Source organism: Patagioenas fasciata, chromosome 1, assembly GCF_037038585.1.
Source record: "Patagioenas fasciata isolate bPatFas1 chromosome 1, bPatFas1.hap1, whole genome shotgun sequence".
NCBI classification, from domain to species: Eukaryota; Metazoa; Chordata; class Aves; order Columbiformes; family Columbidae; genus Patagioenas; species Patagioenas fasciata.
In genome coordinates this window covers 132,961,292-132,975,783 of record NC_092520.1, presented here as the reverse complement: position 1 = coordinate 132,975,783, position 14,492 = coordinate 132,961,292, and positions in this window count along the sequence as shown.

Sequence of the window (14,492 nt, the reverse complement as noted above, 5' to 3'; positions counted from 1 at the left end):
TTTCAGTCCTGCAGCCCGGCACTAGTTTTCCTCTTCCCTCCCTTTGGTCTGCTCCCTTCGCTTTCTCCCTCTGTTCCATATCCTTCTTCCCAACTTGTCTCTTGTAGACTTTTGGCCACGCTAGGACCCAAGTCTGGGGATGTTTTTGAAACTTTTCAGAGGCCTCGCTGCTGACAGGGGGGACAGCAGGCAGTGACAGACCCGGGGCTGACAGACTGCCCCTCCCCTACGGGGCGCTCGGCTGCCACACCCAGCTGACATAGAACCTTTGTAAGAATGCCCGGACCCGTGGTGAGGATGCGGGCACTCTGCGGGTGACAGGGACCCAGCAGGACTTGGTGCCAGCTCAGCAATTTCTCAGTTCCCCAAAGAAGCTGAATTCTGCAAATTGCTGCTTTTGCTCTTGAAATGATGTCATCAGGTGGGTGTCTTGGTGTAATAAACTGAAAACCAGAGCAGAAATGCTGAAATATTCCCATGATATGCATGGTCTCTGCACCAAACTACCATGACTCAGGCTAAGTAGATCTACCGCTTATTCTTTTTTGCTGCCTGCAGATTGTGGATGTAGAGTATAAAAACCGTCCTTCTGGAGAGATCTTTGCATTTTAGGCTTAGTTCTAAGTGTCTCAAGTAGTCAGGGTTTTGCTTGGCCCTAATCCATAAGGTCTGATGGCTTTCCTCCCCATCTCCAGATGAATGTGGTAGAAAATATAAATCAAGGAAATGTCCTTTGGCCTTGCCTTGCCTTGCCTTGCCTTATTTCCTTCTCATCCTGTTCTCTGTCCCAGCCTCTCTCACTAACCCCTCGTCTGGCTGCATGTCTCTTCTTTCCTCTCTCCTTTTCTCAAACTCTCCTGCTTCCTGGTTCTTCTCTTTCAATTCCTCCATTTCAGTCCTGCAGCCCGGCACTAGTTTTTCCTCTTCCCTCCCTTTGTCTTGCTCCCTTCGCTTTCTCCCTCTGTTCCATATCCTTCTTCCCAACTTGTCTCTTGGAGACTTTTGGCCACTTTGGACCCAAGTCTGGGGATGCTTTTGAAACTTTTCAGAGGCCTCGCTTCTGACAGGAGAGACAGCAGGCAGTGACAGGCCCGGGGCTGACAGGCTCCCCCTCCCCTAGGGGGCGCTCGGCTGCCACACCCAGCTGACATAGAACCTTTGTCACAATGCCCGCTACCGTGGTGAGGATGCGGGCACTCTGCGGGTGACAGGGACCCAGCAGGACTTGGTGTCAGCTCAGCAATTTCTCAGTTCCCTAAAGAAGCTGAATTCTGCAAACTGCTGCTTTTGCTCTTGGAATGATGTCATCAGGTGGGTGTTTTAGTGTAATAAACTGAAAACCAGAATAGAAATGCTGAAATATTCCCATGATATGCATGGTCTCTGCACCAAACCACCATGACTCAGCCTGAGTAGATCTGCCACTTATTCTTTTGTACTGTCAGCAGATTGTGGAAGTACAGGATAAAAACCATCCTTCTGGAGAGATCTTTGCATTTTAAGCTTAGTCTAAGTGTCTCAAGTAGCCGGGTTTTTGTTTGGGCCTAATCCATCAGGTCTGATGGCTTTCCTCCTCGTCTCCAGATGAATGTGGTAGAAAATATAAATCAGGTAAACGTCCTTTGGCGTAGCCTTGCCTTGTCTTGCCTTATTTCCTTCTAATCCTGTTCTCTGTCCCAGCCTCTCGCACTAACCCCTCGTCTGGCTGCATGTCTCTTCTTTCCTCTCTCCTTTTCTCAATCTCTCCTGCTTCCTGGTTCTTGTCTTTCAATTCCTCCATTTCAGTCCTGCAGCCCGGCACTAGTTTTCCTCTTCCCTCCCTTTGGTCTGCTCCCTTCGCTTTCTCCCTCTGTTCCATATCCTTCTTCCCAACTTGTCTCTTGTAGACTTTTGGCCACTTTGGACCCAAGTCTGGGGATGTTTTTGAAACTTTTCAGAGGCCTCGCTGCTGACAGGAGGGGCAGCAGGCAGTGACAGGCCCGGGGCTGACAGGCTCCCCCTCCCCTACGGGGCGCTCGACTGCCACACCCAGCTGACATAGAACCTTTGTAAGAATGCCCGGACCCGTGGTGAGGATGCGGGCACTCTGCGGGTGACAGGGACCCAGCAGGACTTGGTGCCAGCTCAGCAATTTCTCAGTTCCCCAAAGAAGCTGAATTCTGCAAATTGCTGCTTTTGCTCTTGAAATGATGTCATCAGGTGGGTGTCTTGGTGTAATAAACTGAAAACCAGAGCAGAAATGCTGAAATATTCCCATGATATGCATGGTCTCTGCACCAAACTACCATGACTCAGGCTAAGTAGATCTACCGCTTATTCTTTTTTGCTGCCTGCAGATTGTGGATGTAGAGTATAAAAACCGTCCTTCTGGAGAGATCTTTGCATTTTAGGCTTAGTTCTAAGTGTCTCAAGTAGTCAGGGTTTTGCTTGGCCCTAATCCATAAGGTCTGATGGCTTTCCTCCCCATCTCCAGATGAATGTGGTAGAAAATATAAATCAAGGAAACGTCCTTTGGCCTTGCCTTGCCTTGCCTTGCCTTATTTCCTTCTCATCCTGTTCTCTGACCCAGCCTCTCTCACTAACCCCTCCTCTGGCTGCATGTCTCTTCTTTCCTCTCTCCTTTTCTCAAACTCTCCTGCTTCCTGGTTCTTCTCTTTCAATTCCTCCATTTCAGTCCTGCAGCCCGGCACTAGTTTTTCCTCTTCCCTCCCTTTGTCTTGCTCCCTTCGCTTTCTCCCTCTGTTCCATATCCTTCTTCCCAACTTGTCTCTTGGAGACTTTTGGCCACTTTGGACCCAAGTCTGGGGATGCTTTTGAAACTTTTCAGAGGCCTCGCTTCTGACAGGAGAGACAGCAGGCAGTGACAGGCCCGGGGCTGACAGGCTCCCCCTCCCCTAGGGGGCGCTCGGCTGCCACACCCAGCTGACATAGAACCTTTGTCACAATGCCCGCTACCGTGGTGAGGATGCGGGCACTCTGCAGGTGACAGGGACCCAGCAGGACTTGGTGTCAGCTCAGCAATTTCTCAGTTCCCCAAAGAAGCTGAATTCTGCAAACTGCTGCTTTTGCTCTTGGAATGATGTCATCAGGTGGGTGTTTTAGTGTAATAAACTGAAAACCAGAATAGAAATGCTGAAATATTCCCATGATATGCATGGTCTCTGCACCAAACCACCATGACTCAGCCTGAGTAGATCTGCCACTTATTCTTTTGTACTGTCAGCAGATTGTGGAAGTACAGGATAAAAACCATCCTTCTGGAGAGATCTTAGCATTTTAAGCTTAGTCTAAGTGTCTCAAGTAGCCGGGTTTTTGTTTGGGCCTAATCCATCAGGTCTGATGGCTTTCCTCCTCGTCTCCAGATGAATGTGGTAGAAAATATAAATCAGGTAAACGTCCTTTGGCGTAGCCTTGCCTTGTCTTGCCTTATTTCCTTCTAATCCTGTTCTCTGTCCCAGCCTCTCGCACTAACCCCTCGTCTGGCTGCATGTCTCTTCTTTCCTCTCTCCTTTTCTCAATCTCTCCTGCTTCCTGGTTCTTGTCTTTCAATTCCTCCATTTCAGTCCTGCAGCCCGGCACTAGTTTTCCTCTTCCCTCCCTTTGGTCTGCTCCCTTCGCTTTCTCCCTCTGTTCCATATCCTTCTTCCCAACTTGTCTCTTGTAGACTTTTGGCCACTTTGGACCCAAGTCTGGGGATGTTTTTGAAACTTTTCAGAGGCCTCGCTGCTGACAGGAGGGGCAGCAGGCAGTGACAGGCCCGGGGCTGACAGGCTCCCCCTCCCCTACGGGGCGCTCGACTGCCACACCCAGCTGACATAGAACCTTTGTAAGAATGCCCGGACCCGTGGTGAGGATGCGGGCACTCTGCGGGTGACAGGGACCCAGCAGGACTTGGTGCCAGCTCAGCAATTTCTCAGTTCCCCAAAGAAGCTGAATTCTGCAAATTGCTGCTTTTGCTCTTGAAATGATGTCATCAGGTGGGTGTCTTGGTGTAATAAACTGAAAACCAGAGCAGAAATGCTGAAATATTCCCATGATATGCATGGTCTCTGCACCAAACTACCATGACTCAGGCTAAGTAGATCTACCGCTTATTCTTTTTTGCTGCCTGCAGATTGTGGATGTAGAGTATAAAAACCGTCCTTCTGGAGAGATCTTTGCATTTTAGGCTTAGTTCTAAGTGTCTCAAGTAGTCAGGGTTTTGCTTGGCCCTAATCCATAAGGTCTGATGGCTTTCCTCCCCATCTCCAGATGAATGTGGTAGAAAATATAAATCAAGGAAACGTCCTTTGGCCTTGCCTTGCCTTGCCTTGCCTTATTTCCTTCTCATCCTGTTCTCTGACCCAGCCTCTCTCACTAACCCCTCCTCTGGCTGCATGTCTCTTCTTTCCTCTCTCCTTTTCTCAAACTCTCCTGCTTCCTGGTTCTTCTCTTTCAATTCCTCCATTTCAGTCCTGCAGCCCGGCACTAGTTTTTCCTCTTCCCTCCCTTTGTCTTGCTCCCTTCGCTTTCTCCCTCTGTTCCATATCCTTCTTCCCAACTTGTCTCTTGGAGACTTTTGGCCACTTTGGACCCAAGTCTGGGGATGCTTTTGAAACTTTTCAGAGGCCTCGCTTCTGACAGGAGGGACAGCAGGCAGTGACAGGCCCGGGGCTGACAGGCTCCCCCTCCCCTACGGGGCGCTCGGCTGCCACACCCAGCTGACATAGAACCTTTGTCACAATGCCCGCTACCGTGGTGAGGATGCGGGCACTCTGCGGGTGACAGGGACCCAGCAGGACTTGGTGTCAGCTCAGCAATTTCTCAGTTCCCTAAAGAAGCTGAATTCTGCAAACTGCTGCTTTTGCTCTTGGAATGATGTCATCAGGTGGGTGTTTTAGTGTAATAAACTGAAAACCAGAATAGAAATGCTGAAATATTCCCATGATATGCATGGTCTCTGCACCAAACCACCATGACTCAGCCTGAGTAGATCTGCCACTTATTCTTTTGTACTGTCAGCAGATTGTGGAAGTACAGGATAAAAACCATCCTTATGGAGAGATCTTTGCATTTTAAGCTTAGTCTAAGTGTCTCAAGTAGCCGGGTTTTTGTTTGGGCCTAATCCATCAGGTCTGATGGCTTTCCTCCTCGTCTCCAGATGAATGTGGTAGAAAATATAAATCAGGGAAAGGTCCTTTGGCGTAGCCTTGCCTTGTCTTGCCTTATTTCCTTCTAATCCTGTTCTCTGTCCCAGCCTCTCGCACTAACCCCTCGTCTGGCGGCATGTCTCTTCTTTCCTCTCTCCTTTTCTCAATCTCTCCTGCTTCCTGGTTCTTGTCTTTCAATTCCTCCATTTCAGTCCTGCAGCCCGGCACTAGTTTTCCTCTTCCCTCCCTTTGGTCTGCTCCCTTCGCTTTCTCCCTCTGTTCCATATCCTTCTTCCCAACTTGTCTCTTGTAGACTTTTGGCCACGCTAGGACCCAAGTCTGGGGATGTTTTTGAAACTTTTCAGAGGCCTCGCTGCTGACAGGGGGGACAGCAGGCAGTGACAGACCCGGGGCTGACAGACTGCCCCTCCCCTAGGGGGCGCTCGGCTGCCACACCCAGCTGACATAGAACCTTTGTCACAATGCCTGCTACCATGGTGAGGATGCGGGTACTCTGCGGGTGACAGGGACCCAGCAGGACTTGGTGTCAGCTCAGCAATTTCTCAGTTCCCCAAAGAAGCTGAATTCTGCAAATTGCTGCTTTTGCTCTTGAAATGATGTCATCAGGTGGGTGTCTTGGTGTAATAAACTGAAAACCAGAACAGAAATGCTGAAATATTCCCATGATATGCATGATCTCTGCACCAAACTACCATGACTCAGCCTAATTAGATCTGCCACTTATTCTTCTGTACTGCCAGCAGATTGTAAAAGTACAGTATGAAAAACATCCTTCTGGAGAGATCGTTGCGTTTTAGGCTTAGTCTAAGTGTCTCAAGTAGCCGGGGTTTTTATTTGGGCCTAATCCATAAGGTCTGATGGCTTTCTTCCTCGTTTCAAGATGAATGTGGTAGAAAATATAAATCAAGGAAACATCCTTTGGCCTTGCCTTGCCTTGTCTTGCCTTATTTCCTTCTAATCCTGTTCTCTGTTCCAGCCTCTCTCACTAACCCCTCCTCTGGCTGCATGTCTCTTCTTTCCTCTCTCCTTTTCTCAAACTCTCCTGCTTCCTGACTCTTGTCTTTCAATTCCTCCATTTCAGTCCTGCAGCCCGGCACTAGTTTTCCTCTTCCCTCCCTTTGGTCTGCTCCCTTCGCTTTCTCCCTCTGTTCCATATCCTTCTTCCCGACTTGTCTCTTGGAGACTTTTGGCCATGCTGGACCCAAGTCTGGGGATGTTTTTGGAACTTTTCAGAGGCCTCGCTGCTGACAGGGGGGACAGCAACAGTGACAGGCCCGGGGCTGACAGACTCCCCCTCCCCTAGGAGGCGCTCGGCTGCCACACCCAGCTGACATAGAACCTTTGTAAGAATGCCCGTTACCGTGGTGAGGATGCGGGCACTCTGCAGGTAAAGGGGACATGGAAGGACTTGGTGTCAGCTCAGCAATTTCTCAGTTCCCTAAAGAAGCTGAATTCTGCAAACTGCTGCTTTTGCTCTTGAAATGATGTCATCAGGTGGGTGTTTTAGTGTAATACACTGAAAACCAGAATACAAATGCTGAAATATTCCCATGATATGCATGGTCTCTGCACCAAACCACCATGACTCAGCCTGAGTAGATCTGCCGCTTATTCTTTTGTACTGTCAGCAGATTGTGGAAGTACAGGATAAAAACCATCCTTATGGAGAGATCTTTGCATTTCAAGCTTAGTCTAAGTGTCTCAAGTAGCCGGGGTTTTTGTTTGGGCCTAATCCATCAGGTCTGATGGCTTTCCTCCTCGTCTCCAGATGAATGTGGTAGAAAATATAAATCAGGGAAAGGTCCTTTGGCGTAGCCTTGCCTTCTCTTGCCTTATTTCCTTCTCATCCTGTTCTCTGTTCCAGCCTCTCTCACTAACCCCTCCTCTGGCTGCATGTCTCTTCTTTCCTCTCTCCTTTTCTCAAACTCTCCTGCTTCCTGACTCTTGTCTTTCAATTCCTCCATTTCAGTCCTGCAGCCCGGCACTAGATTTTCCTCTTCCCTCCCTTTGTCTTGCTCCCTTCGCTTTCTCCCTCTGTTCCATATCCTTCTTCCCAACTTGTCTCTTGGAGACTTTTGGCCACTTTGGACCCAAGTCTGGGGATGTTTTTGAAACTTTTCAGAGGCCTCGCTGCTGACAGGAGGGACAGCAGGCAGTGACAGGCCCGGGGCTGACAGGCTCCCCCTCCCCTAGGGGGCGCTCGACTGCCACACCCAGCTGACATAGAACCTTTGTAAGAATGCCCGTTACCGTGGTGAGGATGCGGGCACTCTGCGGGTGACAGGGACCCAGCAGGACTTGGTGCCAGCTCAGCAATTTCTCAGTTCCCCAAAGAAGCTGAATTCTGCAAATTGCTGCTTTTGCTCTTGAAATGATGTCATCAGGTGGGTGTCTTGGTGTAATAAACTGAAAACCAGAGCAGAAATGCTGAAATATTCCCATGATATGCATGGTCTCTGCACCAAACCACCATGACTCAGCCTAAGTAGATCTACCGCTTATTCTTTTTTGCTGCCTGCAGATTGTGGATGTAGAGTATAAAAACCGTCCTTCTGGAGAGATCTTTGCATTTTAGGCTTAGTCTAAGTGTCTCAAGTAGTCAGGGTTTTGTTTGGCCCTAATCCATAAGGTCTGATGGCTTTACTCCCCATCTCCAGATGAATGTGGTAGAAAATATAAATCAAGGAAACGTCCTTTGGCCTTGCCTTGCCTTGCCTTGCCTTATTTCCTTCTCATCCTGTTCTCTGTCCCAGCCTCTCTCACTAACCCCTCCTCTGGCTGCATGTCTCTTCTTTCCTCTCTCCTTTTCTCAAACTCTCCTGCTTCCTGGTTCTTGTCTTTCAATTCCTCCATTTCAGTCCTGCAGCCCGGCACTAGTTTTTCCTCTTCCCTCCCTTTGTCTTGCTCCCTTCGCTTTCTCCCTCTGTTCCATATCCTTCTTCCCAACTTGTCTCTTGGAGACTTTTGGCCACTTTGGACCCAAGTCTGGGGATGTTTTTGAAACTTTTCAGAGGCCTCGCTGCTGACAGGGGGGACAGCAGGCAGTGACAGGCCCGGGGCTGACAGGCTCCCCCTCCCCTACGGGGCGCTCGACTGCCACACCCAGCTGACATAGAACCTTTGTCACAATGCCCGCTACCGTGGTGAGGATGCGGGCACTCTGCGGGTGACAGGGACCCAGCAGGACTTGGTGTCAGCTCAGCAATTTCTCAGTTTCCCAAAGAAGCTGAATTCTGCAAATTGCTGCTTTTGCTCTTGAAATGATGTCATCAGGTGGGTGTCTTGGTGTGATAAACTGAAAACCAGAGCAGAAATGCTGAAATATTCCCATGATATGCACGGTCTCTGCACCAAACCACCATGACTTAGCCTAAGTAGATCTACCGCTTATTCTTTTTTGCTGCCTGCAGATTGTGGATGTAGAGTATAAAAACCGTCCTTCTGGAGAGATCTTTGCATTTTAGGCTTAGTCTAAGTGTCTCAAGTAGTCAGGGTTTTGTTTGGCCCTAATCCATAAGGTCTGATGGCTTTCCTCCCCATCTCCAGATGAATGTGGTAGAAAATATAAATCAAGGAAACGTCCTTTGGCCTTGCCTTGCCTTGCCTTGCCTTATTTCCTTCTCATCCTGTTCTCTGTCCCAGCCTCTCTCACTAACCCCTCGTCTGGCTGCATGTCTCTTCTTTCCTCTCTCCTTTTCTCAAACTCTCCTGCTTCCTGGTTCTTGTCTTTCAATTCCTCCATTTCAGTCCTGCAGCCCGGCACTAGTTTTTCCTCTTCCCTCCCTTTGTCTTGCTCCCTTCGCTTTCTCCCTCTGTTCCATATCCTTCTTCCCAACTTGTCTCTTGTAGACTTTTGGCCACTTTGGACCCAAGTCTGGGGATGTTTTTGAAACTTTTCAGAGGCCTCGCTGCTGACAGGGGGGACAGCAGGCAGTGACAGGCCCGGGGCTGACAGGCTCCCCCTCCCCTACGGGGCGCTCGGCTGCCACACCCAGCTGACATAGAACCTTTGTCACAATGCCCGCTACCGTGGTGAGGATGCGGGCACTCTGCGGGTGACAGGGACCCAGCAGGACTTGGTGTCAGCTCAGCAATTTCTCAGTTCCCCAAAGAAGCTGAATTCTGCAAATTGCTGCTTTTGCTCTTGAAATGATGTCATCAGGTGGGTGTCTTGGTGTAATAAACTGAAAACCAGAGCAGAAATGCTGAAATATTCCCATGATATGCATGGTCTCTGCACCAAACCACCATGACTTAGCCTAAGTAGATCTACCGCTTATTCTTTTTTGCTGCCTGCAGATTGTGGATGTAGAGTATAAAAACCGTCCTTCTGGAGAGATCTTTGCATTTTAGGCTTAGTCTAAGTGTCTCAAGTAGTCAGGGTTTTGTTTGGCCCTAATCCATAAGGTCTGATGGCTTTACTCCCCATCTCCAGATGAATGTGGTAGAAAATATAAATCAAGGAAACGTCCTTTGGCCTTGCCTTGCCTTGCCTTGCCTTATTTCCTTCTCATCCTGTTCTCTGTCCCAGCCTCTCTCACTAACCCCTCGTCTGGCTGCATGTCTCTGCTTTCCTCTCTCCTTTTCTCAAACTCTCCTGCTTCCTGGTTCTTGTCTTTCAATTCCTCCATTTCAGTCCTGCAGCCCGGCACTAGTTTTTCCTCTTCCCTCCCTTTGTCTTGCTCCCTTCGCTTTCTCCCTCTGTTCCATATCCTTCTTCCCAACTTGTCTCTTGGAGACTTTTGGCCACTTTGGACCCAAGTCTGGGGATGTTTTTGAAACTTTTCAGAGGCCTCGCTGCTGACAGGGGGGACAGCAGGCAGTGACAGGCCCGGGGCTGACAGGCTCCCCCTCCCCTACGGGGCGCTCGACTGCCACACCCAGCTGACATAGAACCTTTGTCACAATGCCCGCTACCGCGGTGAGGATGCGGGCACTCTGCGGGTGACAGGGACCCAGCAGGACTTGGTGTCAGCTCAGCAATTTCTCAGTTTCCCAAAGAAGCTGAATTCTGCAAATTGCTGCTTTTGCTCTTGAAATGATGTCATCAGGTGGGTGTCTTGGTGTGATAAACTGAAAACCAGAGCAGAAATGCTGAAATATTCCCATGATATGCATGGTCTCTGCACCAAACCACCATGACTTAGCCTAAGTAGATCTACCGCTTATTCTTTTTTGCTGCCTGCAGATTGTGGATGTAGAGTATAAAAACCGTCCTTCTGGAGAGATCTTTGCATTTTAGGCTTAGTCTAAGTGTCTCAAGTAGTCAGGGTTTTGTTTGGCCCTAATCCATAAGGTCTGATGGGTTTCCTCCCCATCTCCAGATGAATGTGGTAGAAAATATAAATCAAGGAAACGTCCTTTGGCCTTGCCTTGCCTTGCCTTGCCTTATTTCCTTCTCATCCTGTTCTCTGTCCCAGCCTCTCTCACTAACCCCTCCTCTGGCTGCATGTCTCTTCTTTCCTCTCTCCTTTTCTCAAACTCTCCTGCTTCCTGGTTCTTGTCTTTCAATTCCTCCATTTCAGTCCTGCAGCCCGGCACTAGTTTTTCCTCTTCCCTCCCTTTGTCTTGCTCCCTTCGCTTTCTCCCTCTGTTCCATATCCTTCTTCCCAACTTGTCTCTTGGAGACTTTTGGCCACTTTGGACCCAAGTCTGGGGATGTTTTTGAAACTTTTCAGAGGCCTCGCTGCTGACAGGGGGGACAGCAGGCAGTGACAGGCCCGGGGCTGACAGGCTCCCCCTCCCCTATGGGGCGCTCGACTGCCACACCCAGCTGACATAGAACCTTTGTCACAATGCCCGCTACCGTGGTGAGGATGCGGGCACTCTGCGGGTGACAGGGACCCAGCAGGACTTGGTGTCAGCTCAGCAATTTCTCAGTTCCCCAAAGAAGCTGAATTCTGCAAATTGCTGCTTTTGCTCTTGAAATGATGTCATCAGGTGGGTGTCTTGGTGTAATAAACTGAAAACCAGAGCAGACATGCTGAAATATTCCCATGATATGCATGATCTCTGCACCAAAGCACCATGACTCAGCCTGAGTAGATCTGCCGCTTATTCTTCTGTACTGCCAGCAGATTGTAGAAGTACAGCATGAAAAACATCCTTCTGGAGAGATCGTTGCGTTTTAGGCTTAGTCTAAGTGTCTCAAGTAGCCGGGGTTTTTGTTTGGGCCTAATCCATAAGGTCTGATGGCTTTCTTCCTCGTTTCAAGATGAATGTGGTAGAAAATATAAAGCAAGGAAACGTCCTTTGGCCTAGTCTTTCCTTGCCTTGCCTTATTTCCTTCTCATCCTGTTCTCTGTCCCAGCCTCTCTCACTAACCCCTCCTCTGGCTGCATGTCTCTGCTTTCCTCTCTCCTTTTCTCAATCTCTCCTGCTTCCTGGTTCTTGTCTTTCAATTCCTCCATTTCAGTCCTGCAGCCCGGCACTAGTTTTCCTCTTCCCTCCCTTTGGTCTGCTCCCTTCGCTTTCTCCCTCTGTTCTATATCCTTCTTCCCGACTTGTCTCTTGGAGACTTTTGGCCATGCTGGACCCAAGTCTGGGGATGTTTTTGGAACTTTTCAGAGGCCTCGCTGCTGACAGGGGGGACAGCAACAGTGACAGGCCCGGGGCTGACAGACTCCCCCTCCCCTAGGGGGCGCTCGGCTGCCACACCCAGCTGACATAGAACCTTTGTCAGAATGCCCGCTACCGTGGTGAGGATGCGGGCACTCTGCAGGTAAAGGGGACATGGAAGGACTTGGTGTCAGCTCAGCAATTTCTCAGTTCCCTAAAGAAGCTGAATTCTGCAAACTGCTGCTTTTGCTCTTGAAATGATGTCATCAGGTGGGTGTTTTAGTGTAATACACTGAAAACCAGAATAGAAATGCTGAAATATTCCCATGATATGCATGGTCTCTGCACCAAACCACCATGACTCAGCCTGAGTAGATCTGCCGCTTATTCTTTTGTACTGTCAGCAGATTGTGGAAGTACAGGATAAAAACCATCCTTATGGAGAGATCTTTGCATTTCAAGCTTAGTCTAAGTGTCTCAAGTAGCCGGGGTTTTTGTTTGGGCCTAATCCATCAGGTCTGATGGCTTTCCTCCTCGTCTCCAGATGAATGTGGTAGAAAATATAAATCAGGGAAAGGTCCTTTGGCGTAGCCTTGCCTTCTCTTGCCTTATTTCCTTCTCATCCTGTTCTCTGTTCCAGCCTCTCTCACTAACCCCTCCTCTGGCTGCATGTCTCTTCTTTCCTCTCTCCTTTTCTCAAACTCTCCTGCTTCCTGACTCTTGTCTTTCAATTCCTCCATTTCAGTCCTGCAGCCCGGCACTAGATTTTCCTCTTCCCTCCCTTTGTCTTGCTCCCTTCGCTTTCTCCCTCTGTTCCATATCCTTCTTCCCAACTTGTCTCTTGGAGACTTTTGGCCACTTTGGACCCAAGTCTGGGGATGTTTTTGAAACTTTTCAGAGGCCTCGCTGCTGACAGGAGGGACAGCAGGCAGTGACAGGCCCGGGGCTGACAGGCTCCCCCTCCCCTAGGGGGCGCTCGACTGCCACACCCAGCTGACATAGAACCTTTGTAAGAATGCCCGTTACCGTGGTGAGGATGCGGGCACTCTGCGGGTGACAGGGACCCAGCAGGACTTGGTGCCAGCTCAGCAATTTCTCAGTTCCCCAAAGAAGCTGAATTCTGCAAATTGCTGCTTTTGCTCTTGAAATGATGTCATCAGGTGGGTGTCTTGGTGTAATAAACTGAAAACCAGAGCAGAAATGCTGAAATATTCCCATGATATGCATGGTCTCTGCACCAAACCACCATGACTCAGCCTAAGTAGATCTACCGCTTATTCTTTTTTGCTGCCTGCAGATTGTGGATGTAGAGTATAAAAACCGTCCTTCTGGAGAGATCTTTGCATTTTAGGCTTAGTCTAAGTGTCTCAAGTAGTCAGGGTTTTGTTTGGCCCTAATCCATAAGGTCTGATGGCTTTCCTCCCCATCTCCAGATGAATGTGGTAGAAAATATAAATCAAGGAAACGTCCTTTGGCCTTGCCTTGCCTTGCCTTGCCTTATTTCCTTCTCATCCTGTTCTCTGTCCCAGCCTCTCTCACTAACCCCTCCTCTGGCTGCATGTCTCTTCTTTCCTCTCTCCTTTTCTCAAACTCTCCTGCTTCCTGGTTCTTGTCTTTCAATTCCTCCATTTCAGTCCTGCAGCCCGGCACTAGTTTTTCCTCTTCCCTCCCTTTGTCTTGCTCCCTTCGCTTTCTCCCTCTGTTCCATATCCTTCTTCCCAACTTGTCTCTTGGAGACTTTTGGCCACTTTGGACCCAAGTCTGGGGATGTTTTTGAAACTTTTCAGAGGCCTCGCTGCTGACAGGGGGGACAGCAGGCAGTGACAGGCCCGGGGCTGACAGGCTCCCCCTCCCCTACGGGGCGCTCGACTGCCACACCCAGCTGACATAGAACCTTTGTCACAATGCCCGCTACCGTGGTGAGGATGCGGGCACTCTGCGGGTGACAGGGACCCAGCAGGACTTGGTGTCAGCTCAGCAATTTCTCAGTTTCCCAAAGAAGCTGAATTCTGCAAATTGCTGCTTTTGCTCTTGAAATGATGTCATCAGGTGGGTGTCTTGGTGTGATAAACTGAAAACCAGAGCAGAAATGCTGAAATATTCCCATGATATGCATGGTCTCTGCACCAAACCACCATGACTTAGCCTAAGTAGATCTACCGCTTATTCTTTTTTGCTGCCTGCAGATTGTGGATGTAGAGTATAAAAACCGTCCTTCTGGAGAGATCTTTGCATTTTAGGCTTAGTCTAAGTGTCTCAAGTAGTCAGGGTTTTGTTTGGCCCTAATCCATAAGGTCTGATGGCTTTCCTCCCCATCTCCAGATGAATGTGGTAGAAAATATAAATCAAGGAAACGTCCTTTGGCCTTGCCTTGCCTTGCCTTGCCTTATTTCCTTCTCATCCTGTTCTCTGTCCCAGCCTCTCTCACTAACCCCTCCTCTGGCTGCATGTCTCTTCTTTCCTCTCTCCTTTTCTCAAACTCTCCTGCTTCCTGGTTCTTGTCTTTCAATTCCTCCATTTCAGTCCTGCAGCCCGGCACTAGTTTTTCCTCTTCCCTCCTTTTGTCTTGCTCCCTTCGCTTTCTCCCTCTGTTCCATATCCTTCTTCCCAACTTGTCTCTTGTAGACTTTTGGCCACTTTGGACCCAAGTCTGGGGATGTTTTTGAAACTTTTCAGAGGCCTCGCTGCTGACAGGGGGGACAGCAGGCAGTGACAGGCCCGGGGCTGACAGGCTCCCCCTCCCCTACGGGGCGCTCGGCTGCCACACCCAGCTGACATAGAATC